The sequence below is a fragment of the Macaca thibetana genome, chromosome 20, assembly GCF_024542745.1.
Source record: "Macaca thibetana thibetana isolate TM-01 chromosome 20, ASM2454274v1, whole genome shotgun sequence".
NCBI lineage: Eukaryota > Metazoa > Chordata > Mammalia > Primates > Cercopithecidae > Macaca > Macaca thibetana.
Genome location: NC_065597.1, coordinates 39457591 through 39485399, shown reverse-complemented (window position 1 = coordinate 39485399; position 27809 = coordinate 39457591). Strand labels below are relative to the sequence as shown.

Here is a 27809-nt window from a genome sequence, read left to right as displayed (position 1 = left end):
TCTTTATCTTTCTTAAGCCCCATCTTTTTATTTATTTATTTTCTCATCGGCTTTATTGCTTTGAGTTAATCTGAGAGTTTGGCCTTCAGCCTTGGCGAAGGGAAGAAGCTTTATACTAGATGGGAACGTTGTGGAGAGGCCGTGAGATCTGCCCCCTCCCCAGCTTTGTTATCTGCGAGCCACTTTAACCAGAACGGAGACATTCTGAAATATTTCCTATGACACTCGCTAACAGTTTCGTCCCCTCGTCACACCTTGCTGGCCCAGGGCCTGAGCTTTTTCAGACAAGCATGACATGGGTTTTCTTTTCATTTCTTCTGTTCTCCAAAGTGGATCGGGCTTGCGACACCTGCGTGTGTACCTTCGCTCAATATTATCTTTCTGGAACGGAGCAGAAAAAAATAAACTTCAATTAGGTGAAAGTTTCTGTATTTGCTCTTCTCTTAGCAAAAACTTGGGTCAGGAGACTGCATGAGAGAGCAGTGTGTACTCAGAAAAGAAACAACTGCTCACATTGTCCCTGGGTTGACTCCTATCCCCACCCTCCCTAAAAAGCTTTGGTTTCCCCTCCCTAGTCTCCATTTAACGTTGACAACCCAGCGGCGCTCCCTAATGGCCCAGCAGGTTGCACAAATTGACAGTGAGCTGAGATATTATCAGGACAACACCCCATTGAGTAAGTTCTTGAAACGCAGAAGTGGAGGCCCTTTCTGTGGGCCACTGGGCGCCTGTGGCCTTTCCACCAATCAGAGCTGGAGGTTGCAGTGGCCACCTGTTGTCTCGCAAGAGAACATCTTTTAAGTTTCGCTATTAGTATTTAACAATAGCCTATAGAGCACGATCTGGTCACAGGAGAGGAGCAATGTGATGATCTGGGGTACCAAAAAAGAATTTAAATTTTTTTTTTTTTTTTTACAGATAGCTCTTACAAGGAGCCAAAAGTCTGGAAAGCTAAGTTTTTCTTTGCAGACTCACAATCCTCACCTTCTGCTCATTCTGTTTTGCATCTGGAGCAATCTGAGCTTCATTAAAGGACGAAGAAAAGTATAATCAAAGTTACAGAGACTAAACCTGAACTTGTAATCAGACTTCGAGGATCAGGAATATACATACGCTTCGCAGCGGAAACCCGCTAGCTGCAAGAATGGGAATTGCAAGTGGGCTGATGTACTGCATTCAGCTTTGGGCGGTGGAGCCTAGAAAATGAAGCGAGAACTTTACCCCTAAGGCGAGAGGAGTTAGGAATGCGCAATGACAATCCCTAACTTCTGGCCATTGTTTTGGAAAAGTCTTTCTCTTAAATTTCCCTTCCCTGTTAGGATGCAAATGCTTTTGGGAAGGGAACAATACTCATCCGTCTGCATTTTATTATTTGATTTAGGATGTAAGGTAAGCAAAAGATCTGAGTTTAGATTTTGATTTGGGGGGAGGGGAAGAATCCGGGTGATGAGCTGAAGATGTGTATGTTGAGGCATTTAGAATGAGAAAATCACTGGAACAGAAAAAGGGCATCGGGGAAGGCTGCTGACTTGACGATTTTGCCCAATCTCCACGCATTTGGCAGCTAGCTATATTTATTTATTTATTTATTTATTTATTTATTTATTTAAGTACCTACCATGTGCCAGACATGATTTTAGGCACTTGTGAATGAGAAAGAGGATTCGATTCCCAACATGACACATATAGAAGTCCTCAAAGAGGACTATGAATTGAGCTCTTGGAACACAAAATACACACGTACTCACATGCACACGTGTATACATACCCTGAACCATCCCAGTCACCTGGAGATACTGACATGGCACAGCCACTAGCTGCTGTTGAGAGAAGCAACATGAGAAACAAACTCACATACAGTGTGAAGGATGCCAGCCTCTACATCCCCATGGTATTTGTATAAGAAGGCTCAAGGGACGAGGCAGTGCACACTGATAGATCATTGCTGAATCCCAAGAACCTCAGACCATGCTTGGTACGTAGTTTGTTTGCAGGAAATATTCATTAAAGAAAGGAAGTTTAGAAAGAACATGGGAAGGAAGAAGGAAAAAAAATCAGAATGTTTTAATAGTGTAATTTATTTGCAGGGAACCTTAAGGCAGGATTTGAGAAGAGTGTATCCAGGGCCTCTGATGTGAATTAGAACAATCTACCTTGGGTGGGGTGGGGGCCTTTTGCACCCTGCTGTTGTAGACTCTTCGTAAATATTAAAACTAGGATCCTATGTGGTTTCCTTTAGAAATGATCTGATTACACTCTCCATTGCTTTCGCACTATCATCTAATTTTAAGGGTTCCAGTGGTTTTGAAGACTATCCATTAAAAACTTTAGAATGATGCTTTAAAAAATTAAATGCAATTGTAACTGTCATGGTATTTGTTATCTTAAGGGTGTCACTGTTTTCAGTCTGTCAGCAGTCTTGTTTCTGAAAGCCATAGACAAAGGTTTCCTTTATACTGGATTAGCCTTGAATTTGAAGAAACTTCTCCAAGAACATATCTTAAATATGCTTTGAATTTATACTGAACAATGCTAACAGTTATTGACTTAGAAGGGCAGCAGAAGAATCAATTCTGCAGCCAAAATGCAACTTCTGGGCATAAGAAAATTCCTTTAGGGTTTTGAGATGATTTGGATCAAAATTGTCCATCTTCTTATAATGCTTGATGTTTCTAATTAAATAGTTGATGTCATCCAAGAATCCCTTAAAAATGGGGAGAAAATACACAAACTTTACGTTGTGGGAAAACTACCTTACATCTTGACAGAAGCTGAAACCTTTCTCTACTTTATCTGGTTTCAAATTATGCAAGAAAGTCCCCACGAGGACTTCATTAAACCTGCCAGAGTTTTATAACCAAAAACCTCACTGGAACCCCCACTTTTACAAATCTATGAAAGTAATTTAACCCCTCCGTGTTCTGCTTGCCCAAGATGAGACGCAAATACTATTAAACAGTATATACAGTTTAATTCTCTTGAGTTTGGGTGATGAAAAATCCTATCCAAATATTACGATCCTTGCAATATGTAATGTAACCAAATTATTGGTAGCTCCAAGTGGAAATTAACAAGGCCAGGGCTACTCACGTTTCTTCTCATCTATTCTCATAGTAACAGCTAATGTATTGCTAAAATATTGCTAAATATATTTATTGCTATATTGCTAAAATATCTTATATTCAGTTTTATATCTGAACTTGGTGTTGTGTCATAAATCGTAGCATTCCTATCCAGCCTGGATTCTTAATATGTGTATCCTCATGAAATTTAGGAGATTTTCATATCTGCGAATCAACACTTCACATGCATAGTCTAAACCACATGCAAATAAAAGCAAGTCAGAACCTACCAAGACTCTCACCATAGTGAACCTACACATGGTATAGAGGAAGAATTCTTACCTGGGGGACCTGATGACGCATCACTAGTGCAGGACATAAAACGAATCACCATAGAGAGATCCACACAGGAATTACAGTGTGAAAAAAATCCCCAAGCATAGCCATTGTTTAGCTTCAGTTTTCAGTGAATCTAAACTCTTCTGGTCTGAAGATGTGAACTATTTTGCTATTTTTACTTTGGTCAAAAAATACAGAAATCCAAAAAATACAGAAATCTGGGGAAATGGGAGAAAAATAAGCAAACTTTTCCTTCATGATAACAAATATATATTCAGTTGTGTACATGAGGTTGTTTCTCATATTACTACAAACAATTTTAGTCCTATTGGTCTCTGTATTACCAGGCACAAGAAGAGCTCTAGAAAACTAATCATTTTGTCAGTTGACTATTACTTTTACTAAGAATAGATACACCCAAAGGTTCTGACAGATATATAGTAATTATGGAACAGTAACCTCCAAGATCCTGGTAGCAAAATACTATTAAGCCAAGAATTCATTACCACAAATATGAAATGCAGCAAGTATTTGCTTGTGACCTAAGTAGCTCTTCGGTAAAGCTATCTTAGAAACCAAAATACTCAACACAATCAGGAGGTGTGCAATTTTCACTGTATTTATACTTTGCCTTTAAAAAAATTATATTCACAGAAATCCTAAACTGTCGTCCTGCCTGTTTTCTGAAATATATTCTATTTCTTTTAAAGTGAAAGAATGACCTCTTTTGCAGGAAACAATTTTCAGAGACAGCGTGTTTATCAAATGGTTTCTCTGCTTTCATAAAAACAATTTATTTTCACTGAACTCTTCAAGATAAGCATCAAAACCAGGAAGAATGTACAATGAAGTTTATAATTTCACTCCAGAAACAAATAATGGGTAGTTTTTATTTTACTTAAGTGAAAAACATTTTTTTTTTTTTTTTTTTTTTTGCCAAGGAGACAAAGGTACTAATGGGGGAGGGGGTTTATACAGGAGTGAAAATCAGGAAGTCCAGATAGTCTTCAGCAGGAGAGGACCCTGGTGTCCACAAAGACCACCGACTGGACAATGAAAGCTGAAGACCCAGTACTTTCTTCGCAAATGGGTGGGGGTCAGTCCACAGTTTTATTCTTTGCTAGGGGACAGCTATAGAGGCATTAAGGAGAGAAAATCATTAGGCAGATATTAATTAAACCCTTCTATAACAGATCTGTATACCATTGCACATAAATATCTCTCATAGTTGGAGCTTTGGATGACAATCCTTTCTTTGATAAGCGTCCATGTTTCTAGGCTTAATTTATATGACATGTTATTTTTTAATAACCATAGAACGATAAAATTGTAAAAATAACCAAGAAAAGAACGGAGTCTAATAAAGATTCTGTTTCTTAAGAAATGGGAAACAATTGCCTCTGATCACAGAACAGCCAAGAACTAGCAGCAAAATAATCTCTCCTAATTTACATAGATCTGTGTGTGCCAAACAGATGAGTGTTTGCTTTTCGAGTAATAGTGCAGGTGCGTATCCTGCAGTGACTAAATCTCTAACTCATCAAACTGTTTCGCTAGAGTGGGACATGCCCTCTTTTTCTGGAACAGTTTCAAGTTTTCTCCCCAGCATTCCAGCCACCTGTTTATGGAGTTCATCCTCGGGAGAAGATGCATGCAATTAGAAACAAGAAAATGAAAATAAATGACCTTGTTTGTTATTTATAACAAAGAAACTCAGCAAAATTAATGCTGTGAAGCTTGACCTCCTGACCCTGGAAAAAGAGCCACCTCATGGCTTTGTGGTCAATGGACAATAGTCTGGCAGCTCCCATTGTCCAGCCACCGTGACTTTTGAATGGTCATTAAAGCCATATATCCAAAATATTAAATGTTTTATGAGTTAGATTAGAGGATTTGCACTTTTTAAAATGCATGTTTTAAAAACTGAGGTTAGTTAGCACGAGAGATTTTCTTTTTAAGGAGAGCAGGTAAAAATCATTTAGCTTCATCCACTCCCTCTATCCTGTATCAACAACATGTTGAAAGAAAGGAAAAGATTTAAAAATTTTGAACTAGTGCTTTGGGAATTGAGGAATGGTTAAATATATAATAGAAATCAAATAGAAAGGTGGCTTTGAAAGTGGTTCAGGGAAAACATTGTGTTTCCTCCCTGTTGAGGCCACAGGGAGGAAAGGGAGAATTACAATGTTCTGTTACATAAATGCAGTGTGGATGATGCCCCCTAGAGTTGTGCGATGAAATAGCATTGCTGTTTTCCCTTCCACCTCTTATCCCAACCCACACATCCTAGAAGCCCAGGGCAGGCAGGAAATGAAGGTGGCAATGGAGTTTTGAAGACTCTTCAGAACCAGTGCTTGGGTGGAACATCTTGAGGTAGGATGGCTACTGAAAATGACACTCTAGTAACTTGTGTGGGTGATTCTAAAGTTGGCCTCCCCTACTGCCTCTTGCCTCTTTCCCCATTTGGTCTCCTCCTTCATTCACCCACAACAAATCCATGAGCGTCCTGGATTAGTCTAAACCTTACAGTAAAATCCCTGTTTGATTTTTTTCCATCCAAGTTGCTTGTTTATTGGCCAATCTGCCCAGTGCTACTACATCTTTAATTGTTTAATTTTTCCCCAGGAGGAAGTAACTATTTATTTAAGAAGGATCTCTACTATTCCTCAAAGTATCTTCTTCACTGTGAAATAAAGTCAGTTTCATAAGGCATGCAGATTGTCATGCAAACACCACCCTCAGCATTCTAGATCATACCTCCTCACTTTCCCTTTTCTTTCTGATCCCCTGAGGGTAGCTCACTATATGCCCCTCCCTACCCCTTCTTGGGGATGCTGCAGCCATAAATCTGGAGAGATCATTAGAATTACGAACTCTGGTTGGTGTCTCAAATACCTACAACAACAACAACACAATTATAGCCACTGTAGAGCCAATGTCCTGGTTAACGCTTGTGTAACTGGCCAATTCTCAGGCCCATAGAACGGAGTTTAAGGAATTTTTTGGATCTCACCAGTCTAAAACTTCTTCTGCAGTCCAAAACCACATTTCAACTATCGTTTAACTGAAAGACTGAGCCCTCTTAATCTGGAACCATCACTAACTGAATTCCCTGTGTGCTTAAGCACCAAGTTAGAGAGCTATGTTCAGCGCCAGCGAGAAAGAGTAGAGTGTGATTACCGCATCTTACCCACAGCTGAAACCTGTGTCATTTATTTTTCAACAAGTGTTGACTGTGCCTTTCTAACTATATGGTACTACGTTTCCACAAATGGGAAAAAGCATGATCCCTGTTTATACCAAACATGACAAGACATGAGGAAAGTAGTAATATAATGAAATATTGTAATCAGTGCCATAGAAAAAGCATTCTCAGGCTAGAGTAGTCAACAACATTTATTTACAGAAATTGCTACAGGTAATATGTTAGTGTGCTGCTTAGAAAAGGGGGGATCATTTATGATTAGGATAATCAGAGGAAACTTCATGGAGAAGACATTTGAAAGTAGATAGCATTTTGGGGAGGCAAGAGGGATGAAAAAATATTCTAGCGGAGGGAGGTTTTGAACACAGTTATTAAAGAGAAAATATTCCATGCGTGGTGGGAATTTTGGGTGGCATCAGCCATTTGTTGGGCAGATTAAGCTTCAGTAACAAATAACCTCTAATATCTTACTGGGTTACCAGCACAGACGACTATTTCTCAGCCCCCGTTCCAGTCCACCACTCATCAGCTGCTGTTCATTTGCACATCTTCATCTTAGGACCAAAGCTGAAAAAGAAGCTTCTATCTGGGGCATGTGGGTCTTGTAGCAGAGGAAAAAGAGGGAGTGGAAACCCGCTACAGCTGTCAAAGTTTCTGGTCACATCATTTCTGCTCACATCATTCCCGCTCACTTTTCACTGGGCAAAGCAAATCAGATGGTCAAGCGCCATGTCAATGGGGCAGAAAGTATGATCCCTCTGGAGGGACTGGCCTGGTAAAGAGTAAGGAGGAGCCCCCTATTTTGCAATAATGTAGTCGGTGCCATGGAAAGAGTGTTTTAGAGACCTACCAAAAGTTTCAGGCAGCAAGCAAAATTGTTTAGCAGGAGGAGTGAGTGAGTGTGGAGGGGAAGAGCTTGGTGAGATAAGATGCTGGGAAGTCATAGTGGGACAGGCTGGGAAGTGAAACATTACCAAGTTTTGGAGGCCGGGCAGCTGAGTTAGATTCAATGCAAGAGGATGTATGATGGCAAGAAAAAATGCGGCTGTGAGTTCTGATCTAAAGTTTGTTTTGACCCATATAGAGCAGACTCATTTAACATTTAATTAGTTTATACTGTGTGTCAGTTGTGGTGGCATGTAGACATTTGCATAGATCTATATTTTAAATTTTGATCCTCCTGATGCCTCTCTGGGTTAAATAAGTATTATTCTCTTTGTTAAGCTGAAGGAGGCTCACCGAGGTTGAATGACTTGCTTAAAGACACAAAAGCAGCACATAGAACTGTGATGCAAAGTAAGGTCTTTCTACTGCATCACTGCAGGGCAAAGAAATTAAAATGTCACCTTTCTTTAGTATTGACTTGTTATTCTTTATCTTCTCCTTATATACACAGTCTGAAAGCAAGGTTAATATGATGTTTTTTCTCCTCAAGCAGAAGTTGCAATTAAAATGATGTTTATATAACTACTCCTTGCATAATACAACTTTATAAGCGAATAAAAAAGAGACAGATCGTTAACTAAGGTATTTATTATAAAATTTTGTGACAGAGACAGTTACTTCTAACCAAATATATAATGCTCCCCACTATGTGTTTCTCAGTTTTTCCTGCTGTTAGGTGAGGAACAGCTGAGGCAATTAAGAATTGGTATTCTTCCTCCATATCTTTCTTGACCTACTGTGGTGTCCTGGGAAGACACATGCACCAGGTGTAAGAAGACAATTCATGCCTCAGAATTCGCGTGAGCCAAACCATGTCTTGATGGTATTGCACTACAAGATATCCAGTGTCTATTTGTTACAGCAGCGTAGCCCAACCTATCCTGATTAATACAGATCCTTCTGACTTTAATTGATACAAGGAAAGTGACCGTACCTGTCTTGCACATCCTCTTATCCCTACTGCTGAATACAGGACCTCACACATAATATATGCTTAATAAATTTTGATTAGAGGAAAATGAATAAATCTCAAATTGAGTCTGGACTCTATCATTTGTTTAAACCACTTATTAACTGCTTTTAGAAACCAGTGGTTGATCAATCTTTCTGATATATCATTTCATCAGATCACTCTTCAGATCAAGACTTTATTACATATTTAATAAATTTAAAACTCCTTCCTCTGACATTCAAGGCCCTCATAATCTCACCTAGATCCCTACAATTTTACTAATTTATTGCTCTAATCCAATTTAACCTATCACTACTGGCCTGTGCCCCCTGGTCACTATATTCATTGTTCTAGGGACAAACATCATGTGTTCTTAGGCAAATCATTTCAAGTCTCTGAGCCTCAGTTTCCCATTCTGTAAAATTGTTATTTGTAGCAAAAGACATAATGCATACAAAAAGTTTAAGTTATGCAAATTTATGAAAATCCAAATTTATTTTGTACTTGTTGTTGGTATATATTAAATTGATAGATCAGAGGAGTGACATTAAAAAGGGTGTTACCATTTCAGTAACACATTTGTCAAAATCTCCCATGACAATCTTGCAGAGAATTGCTGTCTAGGGAGAAATGGTAAAAGAAACCAGGGAGACCCTGTTGGTTACGTACTCCAAATTCATTCCCTTTTTTTTTTCCTTAACCCTACCTCTATTTTATTTAAGTTCTGCCCTTCTCCTTGGGACCATATTTATCCAGGGAGGATCCTTTATGATGGCCCTATTTTCACTGTCAATGATTACTGTAGTCATGGACTCTGATGCATTTCTGGTTGATAAGATGTGGAAAAGAGTATAAGAGGGCTTCTAAGAAGGGTTTCCATGCTTTTAAAAAGAAACCCTCAGAAAATATATAATAACTTCTTCTGGACAGTGTCATGTCTTGAAATGTTGCAGCCAGCTTATCAGCATGAAATGATCTCTAGCCCGGGGTCAGAGCTGACACACTGAGATGAGAATGGAGGGGCAGAAACACGGAAAGAACATAGATCCTTGACGATGTCAGGAGTCACTGATTAACTAACCCTGGAGCTCCTTCTGTCCTGATTTCTAGTTATGTGAAATAACTCATAATCTTATCTTTTGATCCAATTGAGTCCTAGTTTTCTGTTACATGCAATGGAAAGCAGTGAAACCCCCTTAGACATGCTATATGAGTCCACTAGGGTACCCACAACAAAATACTATAGGCCGGGTGGCTTTCTTAACAGAAATTCATATTCTCACGGTTATGAAGGCTGGAAGTCCCAGATCAAGTTGCAGCAGGTTTAGATTCTCCTGAGGCCTCTCTTCTTGGCTTACAGACGGCCACCTTCTCGCTATGTCCTCACATGACCTTCCCTCTGTGAGTGCACATCTCTGGTGTCTCTTCCTCTCTCATAAGGTCACAAGACAGATTGGATTAGGGCCCACACTAAGGGCCTCATTTTAACCTAACCACCTCTTTAAAGGCTCTATCTCCAGTTTTTTTTTTTAGATGGAGTCTCTCTCTGTCACCCAGGCTGGAGTGCAGCTGTGCGATCTTGGCTCACTGCAACCTCCGCCTCCTATGTTTAAGCAATTCTCCTGCCTCAGCCTCCCGAGTAGCTGGGATTACAGGCACATGCCACCATGCCTGGCTAATTTTTGTATTTTTAGTAGAGACGGATTTCACCATGTTGACCAAGCTGGCCTCGAACTCCTGACCTCAAGTGATCTGCCCACCTCGGCCTCCCAAAGTGCTGGGATTACAGGCGTGAGCCACCACACCCAGCCGAAATATGAATTTTGTCGGGGACACAGTTCAGCCTATAACATTTGCTCAAGCAAAAAAAAAAAAAAAAAGGAGTTTATTTTAAAATTTCAGAAAAAAAGCTTCACAGAATCCAAGTGTACATTATCGAAGTCAAACATCCAGAGAACTGGGAAGCCAAAAGGCAGCTGTTCTCTTCATATTTTTCCCTCTTCATGGCTTCAAATTTATATTTCTCTCAGCACGCATGCTTTGGTTTTTTCTTTCTCCTCACCCCTCTGCTTATACAAAGTTCATCACGAGTGCCAGATGATGGTAGCTTCAGCCCCTAAGTCACATGACACTTACGTTTGGCTACCCCCAGCTAGCAAACTCAGGCTCCTTACCTCTTTGCGAAATTCTTGAGATAGAGAATCTGATTGGCCCAGTTTGCATCAAGTGCCTACCCTTGGTCCAATAGGCTGTGACCAGGGGCATGGGTCAGGTGGTACACAAGGGCTGCCTCTTGTGATCTGTGGCTAAGTTAGCTCACCCAGAGGACTTGAATGGGAATAAATTCTTTAGCAACTCTAGTGGAAGAGGGTAATGTGGATACAATTATAGTGTAGTCAAATGGATTTGAAGCAGATGAAACTGTCATACACAAAGGTGTTGATTCATTACTGACAGGCTGGAGGACATCTTTAGTAAAGTCCCACTTTATCTTGCTCTCGGTTCTGATTCATTTTTAATGTTCTCAATATTTTAATAAACAGATTAGGACATAGAAAATATACCTACTGAACTCTCAGTTAGCAAAATGATGGAAACATTAGTTAAGATAGTTAGAAATGAGATTCAGACTCAAAATCATCTTAAAGGGCTAGAAATCTGGGTAGAATCAGTAAGATAAAAATTAGCTCACGTAAATATTAATTTCCAAATTTGGATTTCAGTGTTCCCTTGCAAAGTGATGGAATGGAGTTTTCAAAATGAACTCTTAAATAAATCATAGCACTCTGTGGATATTTGTCTCTCTTTCCAAGAAGGAAGTCCTTTTTTATTATTATTATTATACTTTAAGTTCTAGGGTACATGTGCACAACGTGCAGGTTTGTTACATATGTATACATGAGCCATGTTGGTGTGCTGCACCCATTAACTCGTCATTTACATTAGGTGTATTCCCTAATGCTATCCCTCACCCCTTTCCCCACAATAGGACCCGGTGTGTGATGATCCACTTCCTCTGTCCAAGTGATCTCATTGTTCAATTCCCACCTATGAGTGAGAACGTACGGTATTTGGTTTTCTGTTCTTGCAATAGTTTGCTGAGAATGATGCTTTCCAGCTGCATCCAAGTCCCTACAAAGGACACGAACTCATCCTTTTTTATGGCTGCATAGTATTCCATGGTATATATATACCACATTTTCTTAATCCACTCTGTCACTGATGGACATTTGGGTTGATTCCAAGTCTTTGCTATTGTGAATAGTGCTGCAATAAACATACGTGTGCATGTGTCTTTATAGCAGCATGACTTATAATCCTTTGGGTATATTCCAAGTAGTGGGATGGCTGGGTCAAATGGTATTTCTAGTTCTACATCCTTGAGAAATCGCCACACTGTTTTCCACAATGGTTGAACTAGTTTACAGTCCCATCAACAGTGTAAAAGTGTTCCTATTTCTCCACATACTCTCCAGCACCTGTTGTTTCCTGATTTTTTAATGATTGCCATTCTTACTGGTATGAGATGGTATCTCATTGTGGTTTTGATTTGCATTTCTCTGATGGCCAGTGATGATGAGCATTTTTTCATGTGTCTGTTGCCTGTATGAATGTCTTCTTTTGAGAAGTATCTGTTCATATCCTTTGCCCACTTTTTGATGGGGTTGTTTGTTTTTTTCTTCTAAATTTGATTGAGTTCTTTATAGGTTCTGGATATTAGCCCTTTGTCAGATGAGTAGATTGCAAAAATTTTCTCCCATTCTGTAGGTTGCCTGTTCACTCTGATGGTAGTTTCTTTTGCTGTGCAGAAGCTCTTTAGTTTAATTACATCCCATTTGTCAATTTTGGCTTTTGTTGCCATTGCTTTTGGTGTTTTAGACATGAAGTCCTTGCCCATGCCTATGTCCTGAATGGTATTACCTAGGTTTTCTTCTAGGGTTTTTATGGTTTTAGGTCTAACATTTAAGTCTCTAATCCATCTTGAATTAATTTTCGTATAAGGAGTAACGAAAGGATCCAGTTTCAGCTTTCTACTTATGGCTAGCCAATTTTCCCAGCACCATTTATTAAATAGGGAATCCTTTCCCCATTCTTGTTTTTGTCAGGTTTGTCAAAGATCAGATGGCTGTAGATGTGTAGTATTATTTCTGAGGACTCTGTTCTGTTCCATTGGTCTATATCTCTGTTTTGGTACCAGTACCATGGTGTTTTGGTTACTGTAACCTTGTAGTATAGTTTGAAGTCAGGTAGCGTGATGCCTCCAGCTTTGTTCTTTTGGCTTAGGATTGTCTTGGCAATGCAGGGTCTTTTTTGGTTCCATATGAACTTTAAAGCAGTTTTTTCCAATTCTGTGAAGAAAGTCATTGGTAGCTTAATGGGGATGGCATTGAATCTATAAATTACCTTGGGTAGTATGGCCATTTTCACAATTTTGATTCTTCCTATCCACGAGCATGGTATTTTCTTCCATTTGTTTGTGTCCTCTTTTATTTCACTGAGCAGAGGTTTGTAGTTCTCCTTGAAGAGGTCCTTTACATCCCTTGTAAGTTGGATTCCTAGGTATTTCATTCTCTTTGAAGCTATTGTGAATGGGAGTTCATTCATGATTTGGCTCTCTGTTTGTCTGTTACTGGTGTATAAGAATGCTTGTGATTTTTGCACATTGATTTTGTATCCTGAGACTTTGCTGAAGTTGCTTATCAGCTTAAGGAGATTTTGGGCTGAGACAATGGGGTTTTCTAAATATACAATCATGTCATCTGCAAACAGGGACAATTTGACTTCTTTTCCTAACTGAAATTATTTCTATCTGTTGCCTGATTGCCCTAGCCAGAACTTCCAGCACTATGTTGAATAGGAATGGTGAGAGAGGGCATCCCTGTCCTGTGCCAGTTTTCAAAGGGAATGCTTCCAGTTTTTGGCCATTCAGTATGATATTGGCTGTGGGTTTGTCATAAATAGCTCTTATTATTTTGAGATACGTTCCATCAATACCGAATTTATTGAGAGTTTTTAGCATGAAAGGCTGTTGAATTTTGTCAAAGGCCTTTTCTGCATCTATTGAGATAATCATGTGATTTTTGTCTTTGGTTCTGTTTATATGCTGGATTACATTTATTGATTTGTGTATGTTGAACCAGCCTTGCATCCCAGGGATGAAGCCCACTTGATCATGGTGGATAAGCTTTTTGATGTGCTGCTGGATTTGGTTTGCCAGTATTTTATTGAGGATTTTTGCATCGATGTTCATCAGGGATACTGGTCTAAAATTCCCTTTTTTGTTGTATCTCTGTCAGGCTTTGTTATCAGGATGATATTGGCCTCATAAAATGAGTTAGGGAGGATTCCCTCTTGTTCTATTAATTGGAATAGTTTCAGAAGGAATGGTACCAAGTCCTCCTTGTACCTCTGGTAGAATTCAGCTGTGAATCCATCTGGCCCTGGACTTTTTTTGGTTGGTAGGCTATTAATTATTGCCTCAATTTCAGAACCTGCTATTGGTCTATTCAGGGATTCAACTTCTCCCTGGTTTAGTCTTGGGAGAGTGTAAGTGTCCAGGAAATTATCCATTTCTTCTAGGTTTTCTAGTTTATTTGCATAGAGGTGTTTATAGTATTCTCTGATGGTACTTTGTATTTCTGTGGGGTTGGTGGTGATATCCCCTTTATCATTTTTTATTGCATCTATTTGATTCTTCTCTCTTTTCTTCTTTATTAATCTTGCTAGCAGTCTATCAATTTTGTTGATCTTTTCAAAAAACCAGCTCCTGGATTCATTGATTTTTTGGAGGGTTTTTGTGTCTCTATCTCCTTCAGTTCTGCTCTGATCTTAGTTATTTCTTGCCTTCTGCTAGCTTTTGAATGTGTTTGCTCTTGTTTCTCTAGTTCTTTTAATTGTGATGTTAGGGTGTCAATTTTAGATCTTTCCAGCTTTCTCTTGTGGGCATTTAGTGCTATAAATTTCCCTCTACACACTGCTTTAAATGTGTCCCAGAGATTCTGGTATGTTGTATCTTTGTTCTCATTGGTTTCAAAGAACATCTTTATTTCTGCCTTCATTTCATTATGTACCCAGTAGTCATTCAGGAGCAGGTTGTTCAGTTTCCATGTAGTTGAGCTGTTTTGATTGAGTTTCTTAGTCCTGAGTTCTAGTTTGATTGCACTGTGGTCTGAGAGACAGTTTGTTACAATTTCTGTTCTTGTACATTTGCTGAGGAGTGCTTTACTTCCAAGTATGTGGCCAATTTTGGAATAAGTGTGATGTGGTGCTGAGAAGAATGTATATTCTGTTGATTTGGGGTGGAGAATTCTGTAGATGTCCATTAGGTCTGCTTGGTGCAGAGTTGAGTTCAATTCCTGGATATCCTTGTTAACTTTCTGTCTCATTGATCTGTCTAATGTTGACAGTGGGGTATTCAAGTCTCCCATTATTATTGTATGGGAGTCTAAGTCTCTTTGTAAGTCTCTAAGGACTTGCTTTATGAATATGGGTGCTCCTATATTGGGTGCATATATATTTAGGATAGTTAGCTCTTCCTGATGAATTGATCCCTTTACCATTATGTAATGGCCTTCTTTGTCTCTTTTGATCTTTGATGGTTTAAAGTCTGTTTTATCAGAGACTAGGATCGCAACCCTGCTTTTTTGTTGTTTTCCATTTGGTTAGTAGATCTTCCTCCAGCCCTTCATTTTGAGCCTATGTGTGTCTCTGCATGTGAGATGGGTCTCCTGAATACAGCAAACTGATGGGTCTTGACTCTATCCAATTTACCAGTCTGTGTCTTTTAATTGGACCGTTTAGTCCATTTACATTTAAGGTTAAGATTGTTATGTGTGAACTTGATCCTGTCATTATGATATTAGCTGGTTATTTTGCTCACTAGTTGATGCAGTTTCTTCCTAGCATTGATGGATTTTACATTTTGACATGCTTTTGCAATGGCTGGTACCTGTTGTTCCTTTCTATGTTTAGTGCTTCCTTCAGGATCTCTTGTAGGGCAGGCCTGGTGGTGACACAATCTCTAAGCATTTCCTTATCTGTAAAGGATTTTATTTCTCCTTCACTTATGAAACTTAGTTTGGCTGGATATGAAATTCTGGGTTGAAAACTCTTTTCTTTAAGAATTTTGAATATTGGCCCCCACTCTCTTCTGGCTTGGAGCGTTTCTGCTGAGAGATCTGCTGTTAGTCTGATGGGCTTCCCTTTGTGTGTAACCCAAGCTTTCTCTGGCTACCCTTAGCATTTTCCCCTTCATTTCAACTTTGGTGAATCTACCAATTATGTGTCTTGGAGTTGCTCTTCTTGAGAAGTATCTTTGTGGCGTTCTCTGTATTTCCTGAATTTGAATGTTGGCCTGCCTTACTAGGTTGGAGAAGTTCTCCTGGATGATATCTTGCAGAGTGTTTTCCAACTTGGTTCCATTTTCCCCATCACTTTCAGGCACACCAATCAGACGTAGATTTGGTCTTTTCACATAATCCCATATTTCTTGGAGGCTTTGTTCATTTCTCTTTACTCTTTTTTCTCTACACTTCTCTTCTCTCTTCATTTCATTCATTTGATCTTCAATCACTGATACTCTTTCTTCCAGTTGATCTAGTCGGTTACTGAAGCTTGTGCATTTGTCACATAGTTCTCGTGTTATGGCTTTCATATCTATAAGTTCTTTTAAGGTCTTCTCTGCACTAATTATTCTAGTTATCCATTCATCCATTGTTTTTTCAAGGTTTTTAGTTTCTTTGCGCTGGTTACGTAGTTCCTCCTTTAGCTCTGAGAAGTTTGATCAACTGAATCCTTCTTCTCTCAACTCGTCAAAGTCATTCTCTGTCCAGCTTTGTTCCGTTGCTGGCAATGAGCTGCATTCCTTTGGAGGGGGAGATGCGCTCTGATTTTTTGAATTTCCAGCTTTTCTGCACTGCTTTTTCCCCATCTTTGTGGTTTTATCTGCCTTTGGTCTTTGATAATGGTGACATACTGATGGGGTTTCAGTGTGAGTGCCCTTTCTGTTTGTTAGTTTTCCTTCTAACAGTCAGGACCCTCAGCTGTAGGTCTGTTGGAGTTTGCTTGAGGTCCACTCCAGACCCTGTTTGCCTGGGTGTCAGCAGTGGAGGCTGCAGAAGATAGAATATTGCTGAACAGCGATTTCTTGCTCTGGAAGCTTCGTCTCAGGGGTGTACCCCACTGTGTGTGGTGTGAGGTGTCAGTCTGCACCTAGTGGGGGATGTCTCCCAGTTAGGCTACTCAGGGATCAGGGACCCACTTGAGCAGGCAGTCTGTCCATTCTCAGATCTCAACCTCCATGCTGGGAGAACCACTGCTCTCTTCAAAGCTGTCATACAGGGGCACTTACCTCTGCCGAGGTTTCTACTGCTTTTTGTTTCACTATGCCCTGTGTCCAGAGGAGGAGTCTACAGAGACAGGCCAGCCTTCTTGAGCTGTGGTGTGCTCCACCCAATTCGAGCTTCCCTGCGGCTTTGTGTACCTACTTAAGCCTTAGCAATGGTGGGCGCCCCTCCCCCAGCCTGGCTGCTGCCTTGCAGTTAGATCTCAGACTGCTGTGCTAGCAATGAGGGAGGCTCTGTGGGCGGGGGACCCTCTGGGCCAGGTGTGGGATATAATCTCCTGATGTGCCGTTTGCTAAGACCCTTGGTAAAGCACAGTATTATGGTGGGAGTTACCCGATTTTCCTGGTGTTGTGTGTCTCAATTTCCTTTGGCTAGAAAAAGGAATTCCCCTCCCCCTTGTGCTCCCCAGGTGAGGTGATGCCTCGCCCTGCTTCAGCTCTCTCTGATCAGGCTGCACCCGCAGACCAGCACCAATTGTCTGACATGCCCCAGTGAGATGAACCCGGTACCTCAGTTGAAAATGCAGAAATCCCCCGTCTTCTGTGTCACTCATGCTGGGGGCTGGAGACTGGAGCTGTTCCTATTCGACCATCTTGGGAGCGCCCCCTCCCGCCCAAGGAATTTGTTTTTAATTAGTCGCATGCTAAAGTTAGTTTGGCTAAGTAAATGTTTTCCTAGGGTTAGAAGATTTTTATAATTTCAGTTTCCCTTTTGTTTGCAGATCAAGTAGTTTAAATGACCCAGTAAATAATTTGGAGTCACCACAGTTAATTCATCAACCTTGAAAATCCTTGAACCAAGAGGCCCCTTGATACTGTAAGGGAAGGCTACCATAATTAATAGCATACGTCTAACCGGGGTACCATACCTTTCCCTATATTGCTGGATATTCTGTAAGCTCGGCTTTCCCAAATCAGGAAACAGAGATAAGGGTAAGCTCACTTTCCAGCTATTTTGTTATGCCTTTTTTATTTCTTTCATCTTTTGGAAATGACCTTATGAATTTCTTCTTATTATGAAACACATCTTTATTAAAAACTGGAGTCCAAACATTACAAAAAAATATGTAGCATAGAAAGTGAAATGAAATACTACATAACCAATGTAAATGATTAGGTGACTCTTCTTTCAGATTACATTCCTAAGCATTTTCTTAAAAAATTATCAATATTTTTATTTTAATGAATATAGGATCATGCCCTACATATTCTTTTGTAATTTGCTTTTGCCATGTAATAATATGGCCTGCAGGCTGTAATGACAGACTTGTTTGTTGCAGAACAATCCATTAGCCAAGAGCAACTCGAAAAGTCTGACAAAATATTCGATTGATTTGGTTTGAAGGCATTAAAGAGCTACCATGTCAGCAAGGACTTGAGGGGCTAATATTTTTGAGAAAAGGGAAGTACAAAGAGGTGTGCTCAACATTCAGTCTGCTTTGCTCTCAAGGTCTTTAGCTGATTCACAAGTAGTAGCTGAGAGCAGAGAAGCTGAGCTAGGCTTCTTGCAGTCTTATCATACTAAGGGAAAAAATTAGAATTCAGAGCCCTATAAGGAAAAGAGTCCGTGATAAGCATCCTAAGGTTTTAGTTGACATCCACCAAGGGCTGTACCCTAGAATGTAGGGGTGAACCAGAAATAGACCAACCCTCACAAAGAACAAAGTCTAGCTTTGATTAAACATTATCCCTGATTGGATTAGGTGATCTGCCTCTATGCTAACCATTTACTAAAAATAAAAATGAATCTTCTTTGAAAGAAAATAAAATTACCAAGAGGCTCAAATTATCTTAATCTTATGTACACATCTGGCATCTAATTTCAAACTACCAGTCATTTAAGGAGACAAGACCACATGATTGAAGAAATAGATGAGAGGGGTGGACCCTAAGAGTGTCTGGATATTGGAGTTACTAGACATAGACTTTAAAATAACTGTGATTACGTGGTCATTCTCCACTCACATTACTCAAGAGATACTTAGTACATGAACTTGGCACATGAGCTGTGTATATAATACTCCCTCAACAAATATTTAATGATATGAACTGATAATACAAAATAATGGTACTAATATATTTGCAATTTTAACCCTAAGTAATGTACGGGCAATTGGAGTTTCAGAACACCCTATTAAGTCTTATTGTCTGAGAGCTCCATTAAGTCACCTCAGGTACCTTGAGATGATTTAATGGAGCCCACAGGCACTAAGTTACATGGAGAAAGTCACTCTCTTTTCTGTTTTTCTTTTTAAGAGAAGGTTCTCACTCTGTTGTCCAGACTGTAGTGCAGTAGTGCAATCATAGCTCACTGCAGCCTCAAACTCCTGGGCTCAAGTGATCCTCCTGCCTCAACCTCTTGAGTAGCTGGGACTACAGGCATGCACCATCATATCCAACTAAGTTTCTAAGAAAAATTTTGTAAAGACAGGCTCTCACTATGTTGTCCAAGCTAGTCTTAAACTCCTGGCCTCAAGTGATCCTCCTACCTTGGCCTCCCAAAGTGCTGGAGTTATAGGTGTGAGATACCTGGCCCCTTTTCTGTTTCCTTTTAGTCCTTCTGATTGTGTCATAGAGGAAATCTCAGCTTGGTGCTAACATGTCTTTTATAGCATCCTAAGGCTATTTGATAATTTTTTTTTTAATAGAGAAAGATCTCAAGCTTGGTAGTCAATATCTTGGTATCTCTACTCTGGTGTTCTTAAGGAAAATGCTATGAACTCCTTTGGACATCTGGTGAAGTCTATGAACCCTATATCAAAATAATGCTTGTAAATACTTACGATAAAATACCTAGTATTGCAAGATAAAGAATATGTTGAAATAGAGTTCCGTCCATCATCCTCTTGCCACTACAGTTTGTGATTGTTGTATTTATTTTCATGGTTACTTTCTACTTATGGATAGTGCAGTCAGTTTCTGTTTATAGCCATGACATACAATTTGCATTTTAAATACACTTATTTAAATAGGGAAGATGAATTAAGGAAATAAGTAAGTAAAAGTAGGAAATATGACAAAGCTAAAAGTGGTGTGCTGTGATTGAGTGAAGAATGCAGACTTAACCCAAGAGGTGACTTTAGTAATGGGAATTTCAGGCACCCTTTCAGGTCGGGGACTGCACTAAACCAGGCTTGACACAAGCCTCACCTGTCCATCAGTCAATGTCCATTGATTGAGCAGCCCCACCAAGTACCAGACACTCTTCCAGGTGTGGGGGCAGGGCATCGAACAAGGCGATTTATTCTCAAGGTGTTTACATTGTAGGGAAAAGATACAGACAACAGGCAGGCCAAAACATTCGATTAAAAGGTAACTTCAGATACTGATTTTTGTCCTGAAGGGCAAAAAGGTGACTAGAAGGGTGACTAGAGAGGTGACTTGGGGTAGGTGTGGGAGAGTAGTAATGGGGATCGTGGCTTGGCCTGGGGCTGCTTTAGAAAAAGGCCAGGCTCCCACTGCAGCAGTGCCCGGAAAAATGCAGAGACAAGCCAGGATTTCTGGATCATTACCATGAGGAAAGGAATAAATGTGTGTTCTCTTTCAGTTGCTCCTCTTGACACCTGGGTAAATGGCTGTTTACACAGGCAGATCACCCAGCCGCTCCCTCAAAGGTAAACAGCTGCTTCCTGCCTCCCCTGCTAGCACAGATTGGGGCCCTGAAACAGTGTGTACCCAGGCGAAAGAGGAGGTATTCTCCATTAAGGTTTTCATTCATTCGTTCAGGCAAGATTTCTTGAGTGCCTCCTAAAATTCAGGCACCAAGGTAGGTACTGGGAACACAGTAAGGAGCAAGAAAGAGGTCCCTCCTCCCCAACCTCTTTCCCCTCTCCACTTAGAATCCAAGCTAGAAGTGCCTCAGAGTCTCAGGCCACTCCTCTCATGGTACAGATGGAAATATCTGAATCAGAAGAGGCAAAGTGACTTGCCCAAGATCCGGAGCTAGCCCACTTCAAGCAAGTCAGGTCTCAAAACGATGTCAGCTGCTTTCACTGCCTACTACCTCACTTGCTCAATCTTGATCAGTATTTGAATTGACACTTTTTAGTGTATTCTCCATTACTAAACTATTATGGCTTAGGTAAGGAGAAACCGGAGGTCCACCCTACAAGCACACTGAAATGTAATCCAATTCTAAGTCCCTATATTACAACATGGACTATTGTGACTGACCACATTTGCCTTATAGTTACCTTCTTCCGCAAGGTTATGCCCAATTTCAGTTTCCCATGTTGAAAAATAACTATAAAGCCTCCAGTTGGGACAAACATACATTACATTTAAGCATACCTTCCATTTTTTATAATGCATTATATTTTTAATTGTTTCAATCACTGTGAAATTAACAAATGTTCATGAGCACCCACTGTGGGAGCTCACAGTGTGGGAGCTCCGCCCCGGTGGAGGTCTTGGGATTTAATGATAAACCAAAGACAAACATATGCTCAATCTGGTCTCTGCCCTCATATCTAGTCTGGGAGGTAAGCATTTGTCAAATAATCGCACATATATGATTGTGTATATATGTATAAAACTAAATGCTTTGAGTTGTTTAATTTAAAAAAGATCAAAAAGAGGTTTGCTTTGAGGAATGAGATCAAGGAATAAAAACTAGTCACTTAAAAAAATTACATATATAAACATAAATTTACCACCATAATAGATACTTGTGTTAGTTCAGGTCCTCCGTGACGCACACTAAGACGGGAATAAACAGGTAAGGGATTTATTGGGGAAAATGCCTGTGAGTGAAAATTGGAGGTCAAGCACAATGGCTCACGCGTGTAATCCCAGCACTTTGGGAGACTGAGGTAGGTAGGCTGCTTGAGTCCAGGAGTTCAAGACGAGCTTGGGAAACACAGCAAAACCCCATCTCTACAAAAAAAAACATTAAAAATTAGCCAACTATGGTGCCGCATGCCTGTCGTCGCAGCTACTGGGAGGCTGAAGTGGGAGAATCGCTTGAGCCAAGGAGTTCGAGGCTACAGTGAGTCATGATCACGCCACTGCACTCCAGCCTGGCCAACAGACCGAGACCCTGTCTCAAAAAATAAATAAATAAACGGAAAAAAAAAGAAAGAAAATGGTGGGGGGAGGCTGGAGAAGGCCAGGAAAGCCATCAGACAGGGAAGCAGCTCTGTGAAGAAGAGAGAGGAGGATGGGTGGATGGGTGGTCTTAGATTCAGTGTCATCCTAAGGAAGTTCTGGCAAAGGCACAATTCCCCATCAGAAGAGTCCCGCTTTTTCAAGGATGGAACTGGCTTAGTTTTCCTGCTGGGCTTAGCTATAAGCTGGGAACAGCCATTGGGAAGTGTGGTCTCTGCAGACATGTGGTGATGGATTTGGAGTACAGCAGCTGGGGCCGTCCATCAGAAAGAGATCTATGAATTACATGCTCATTGCCACTGCAATGCTACAATAGAGCAAAGCACAATAATAACAAGATAAATTAGCGGGACATGATCTGGTCTAGGACAATGAAGATTGTTTCAGAAAGTAGTCTCTTGTCTTACATTCACAAGAGAAAAGTGCAATGTTCCAGGAAAAGAGTGGCAAGTGCAAAGACCCTGTGGCAGAAGGCAACGTGGGATGGTCAAGAAACTGAAAGAAGGCCAGAGCAGCCTAATGGAAAGAATATAGGAGAGAGTGGAATGGGAGGCTGAGAAGTGAGCATTGCTGGGGACCCCTACAAGGCCTTTAAGCAGAGGACATTGTTTTAAACACACATCTAAAACTCACTACTTACACGACAGACATAGGGCAGAGGGTGGAGTACTAGGTGTGTGCCTGGGTTTCCAGGTGGCTGAACTGTAGCACGACTGGTGGGACTGAAGGAGTGGAGAGGCTAAGGCCTTGATGTCACCTACTTTTGTTAGGATTAGAACAGAGGTCACAAACTGTTGGACCCCATGGCAAATTTAATTTTCTTTTTTAATTTTAATTTTTTTATTTTTTGAGACAGAGTGTCACTCTGTCATACAGGCTAGAGTGCAGTGGCACGATCTCAGCTCGCTGCAGCCTCAACCTCCCTGGCTCAAGCAATGCTCCCCCACCTCAGCCCCCTGAGTAGCTGGGACTACAAGCACACGACACTCCACCCGGCTAATTTATTTTCTTTTCCTTTTTTGTAGAGATGGGGTCTCACCTTGTTGTTCAGGTTGATCTCGAATTCTTGGGCTCAAGCAATCCTCCCATCTTGGCCTCCCAAAGTGCTGGAATTACAGGCATAAGCCACTGCACCCAGCCCTAAAGGTAACTTAAAGATGTGTTTACTTTGACCCAGGCAGTAGTTTTAAAAAGTTTTAATTTGTTGTTCACATTTAAAAATTGGACAATTTCTACATAAAAATCTGAATTACTCGTGTCTCTTAAAAAAATAACATCTAGCAATGGTAGGCCCACATTCCTGCCTGAAAATAATTAGCTGGGAAAGAGTAGGGACTGCCCACTTTAGACATGGTATAAATAGCATGGGAGTTGATCAATAAATATTTGCTGAATGAATGAATACATGAATGAAAAGTCAGAGACCTATAGGTCATCATGGACTGTGGTAAAGGAACCTGTCTGAGCCTGAAAGAGAATGTGATCTAAGATTAAATCCAGGATGTGCTGGTAAATGTTTAACAACCAACTCTTCAGGGAGGAAAAAAAAGTCCCAATTTGTAGTGTTTGCCGATTGTTGTGATGTAAATACTCCCATCATGACCAATTTCAAGCTACCAACGTGCTGACACTGAACTTGGAGTTGGAAGGAGATGAACAGGCATAATCAGGTCTCGTGAGATGGTCCAAGCTGGCCCCAGCACACTACTGTTATATATGAGGCTAGAATTACCACGTAACTGGAATAGCAACTCTCTGGACCATATGCCTGGAACATAGCAGGTGCCGAATAAATGTTTGTTGATCCAGGAGCTGACTGTGTTGAAGCCCACAGATGGGAAATCATTAGAGAAGGCAGGTGAGAGTAAAAAGAGGGGCAGAGAACTGGGGGTGAACCATAAGTCAGAGGAATGTTGTACATATTTTCAGATCCCTCACTGGTCAAGTGAAGGCAAAGGGTTCGAGCTCTCCAAATTTTTAGAGGGACATGATGTAACTCCATGATATAAGTCAATGATTTTCAACATTAAAAAGTGTAATTATTTTTTCGAACTAAATATTACAAATAAATTCTGAGAAAAGGAAATGTAAGTCTGTTGAGAACCCTGATCCTGTAACTAGTTTAGTCTTCCCTGAAGCCACTTGTAGTAGCCTGTTCACATGGGACTCCCCAGTGAACATTTTCTCATATCCACACTCTTGTGAAGGTCCTTCACCTTGAATCTGGACTGGGCCTATGACCTGATTCGACCCATAGAATGCACAGATGAGAACAAGCGGGTTTCTGGTGTAAGCTCAAAGAAGGCACAGTGGCTTCCAGAGCCCTGAGCTACTAGTAAGAAAGTCCAGCTACCGTGCTGGGAAGGCCATGGAGAACGGCCATGGAGAGCTCATAGAGAAAGAGAGGGACCCTGAGACTACATGGAGCAAGGGAGAGGAACACCCATCCATCCCAGTGTCCCAGCTGAGCCCCACTCCAAACCCATCTGCCAACTGAGCACATCTACAAGAGTAACCACCGACAGGCCAGCACAAGCCCAGCCGAGTCCAGTTCAAATTGCAGATTGTAAGCAAATAAAGCAGTTGATGTTTTAAGGTTTTTAGATGATCTTAGAGTTTAGATTATGTTAAATATGTGAGATCCCTAAATAGCCATAAAAAATTGATCTGTACAATGGAGAACTGCACAGCTATTAAAAGAAGAAGGCAAATCCATGTTTACCGACATGAAAAAAAATCACCAACATTTACTCTAACGTGAGAAAGCAAGATTCAGAAGAATCTGTGGGGTATAGTACGGGATTTACCATTGCATAAAAAAGGGAAGGTAAGTGTGTGTGCGTGTGTGCATGCATGCGTGTGCGTGTGTGTGTGTGTGTGACTGTAAATTTGTAAATGCATAGAAGATTTCTGGAAAGATACTTAAGACATTAGTAACAGACTGGAAGACTTGAAGAAGAGGGGAGACTGTGTATCCTTTTGTGCATATTTTCATTGTATATCCTTTTGTACATATTTTTACCTTGTTTGCAGGTGTCCCTTATTCAAATCATAGAAATAACATTTTAACAAAAAAGTGAGGCCTGCTTATATAATGTTGCACACAACTAGCTACCACACTATGGGAACACACTATTATATTAAACTTGATGATTCGGGTTTTACCTAAATTTCACTCAGACTCGAATACAAGAATAGAGGAAAGAATTTAAAACCCATCTGGCTAATGCATACCCTTGCCAACTATTCTATTAGAAAGGAAGACGGCAGTGGGGAGGTGGTTCTTACGATAGAAAAGTTCTTGGCCTCCCTGGTGCCTGAGGTTGGGTTCTCCAAGAAGCAAATTCAGAGTGAAGGATTTTAATGAGAGTAATCTATTTGGTGCTTCCGGGAAGTGGTCCCAGGAAGCACCAAAACAGAAGTGGGGAAAGGACACAGAGAAGGAAAGGAAGTCACTGAAGGGGCTGTGAGTTACCATTGTGGGCAACTGGGGTTTCGTCCCACTGGAGACCTCTGGGAGACACTGTAGGACATTTCAGAAGTGGCCCATCCAAAGTGGGAGGAATCTGGAGAATTTATCCTCTGCTCCCAGGGGCATCAATTCTCCAGCGTTTCCAGTTGCCTCTGCTTGCTGGCGGAGACACCAGAGCAAGTGCTGGTTGGGGGAAGTTGTCAGCGTGTAGAGGAAGTGAGTGCTGAGCAGATACAGGCAGGGCACCATCAGTGCATTTGCTTACCTAGACAGCAAAGCCACGGACAAAGACTCGTGTCCTTATGTGGCAGGGAGAGAGAGAGCGAACCATACAGGGAACCATACAGGGAAGTCAGGGAAGTGCATTACTTTATGACAAGTTGATTTTTTTTTTTTTTTTTTTTTTTTTTTTGAGATGGAGTTTCAGTCTTGTTGCCCAGGCTGGAGTGCAGTGGCGCTATCTCAGCTCACTGCAACATCTCCCTCCCAGGTTCAAGCGATTCTCCTGCCCTCAGTCTCTCAAATAGTTGGGATTATAGGCACCTACCACCAAGCCTGGCTAATTTTTTTATTTTTGTATTTTTGGTAGAGATGGAGTTTTTGCCATGTTGACCAGGCTGGTCTCAAACTCCTGACCTCAGGTGATCTGCCTGCCTCAGCCTCCCAAAGTACTGGGATTACAGGCATAAGCCACTGTGCCAGCCGACAAGTTGATTTTTTTAGTCTTATCAGATGTTCTCTAGGAGACCATAGGAAGCTACCTTGTCTACACATTACACCTCTGTAAAAGAGGAAGAAAGGAATTTCCCGGGGAATTCAGCTCCTCTGCACTTCTGCATTGTCCATGTGAAGGTGCTTATTGAGTATGTATCGTGGTGTCTTGTACCTCAGTGGCAACAGGAAAGTCCCGGGGCAGGAAGTGAGTGGTACATAATGCAGGAGAGGGGAGAGGAGGTGCCTGATAACCCTGAGAGTCTGGGAGCTGCTGCCCCAGTGAGCCCCTCCATCTATAACACTGGCGGAAACTGTAGTAAGCAGGCTTTGCAACAGTGGGAAGGGTGCATGCCGATGTTAGGGCCTCCCATCCAAAAGCAAGGCCAGGATGGATCCAGGGTGGTGAATAAATGAAACCTAATCCAGGACCTAACAAAGGAGACTATGTCAAGTCCAAGAGGAGCGCCCTGACAGTTTCCAGCGTCATAGAGCACATTGTACCACACTATGCTATTTCACCAAGGAGAAATTTCATAAACATTTTAAAAAGTAGATTCTCAAGACTAGGTGTTATTTTAATATTGCTTATTGACAATTATAAGGTAAAGAATGTTGGCAAGCAGGTAGAAAAGAAAAGTAATTACTAGCACCCAATACTGGTTCTCCAGAAATAGATCATAGTGTACCAGCCAATTTCCATTTTTGATAAAATTACTTTGCTGACATACATTGATCTAAGCATTGCTGCTGGCCATGCCACTGATAATATTTTTCTGGACAACATGCCAAAACACAGGTGAAATATTTTTTTTGACTGTACAGCAGATTTCAATCAACTGTACTCAGCTCTCTAGAGATATGCCACAGGTGCTTGTTTTTACTCTTGTGTTGATTGTGTTCAATATTCTTTCCTCAGTGATTTGGAAGAAGATGTAGCAGGCATACTCACATTTATGGAAGAAATCATTGGCATGTTTGATGGTAGAATCAGGATTCAAATTATACTGACCGGCCAGGATGTTAGGTCAACACCAACCATATGCAATTTAAGAGTAATAGAATCTGTATTTAACATTAAAAAGTCAGTTGTGTTGGTACAGGATTGGGGAGTTGCATTGACAGCAATTGAGTTGGAAAAGACCTGGGAGTTTTAATTAACTCAAAGTTCAATAGGATCCAACAACAAAACAGCTTATTTTTTAAAGCAATTTTAGGCTGCAGTAATAAAAGTCTTATTCTCAGTTGAAGGGCAGTGATGATCCTAATAGATTCTGTGAGGCTACATCTGGAGTATTGTGTACTTAGTTCTGGGTGAAAGAGTGAGCAATTACATACAGGAGGGATTTCAAATGCATGTCACACAAGGACTGGTTATCAGCATTTATCAGGGATAAATGCGAACAAAATGATAATATTTTACAGGAATAATAGTGACCTCCATCTATTTGACGAGCATTCAGGTGTAAAAGGGAGTAAACCTATTCTTTTTGCTCTATGCTTTAGTCAGCTATGGTCACATTAATACTATGTTGGCTTGTAACAACATCTATTTATCTCTTATGCATTCGCAGATAAGCTGGAGTTTGTCTGATCTAATGTAGGCTTGATTGGGCTTGGCTCCAGGTCATGACTGGGGTTCAGGTTTGCTCCATGTATTTCTTTTTCTTTGG

The 27809-nt window shown here is 40.7% G+C and overlaps 1 pseudogene across 1 annotated transcript in view; it reads right to left on the bottom strand.

Moving 5' to 3' along the window:
• LOC126944990 (26S proteasome regulatory subunit 4-like) overlaps nt 1-27809 on the bottom strand; it is a 1186326-nt pseudogene that overhangs the window by 294023 nt on the left and 864494 nt on the right. The window lies entirely within an intron of this gene.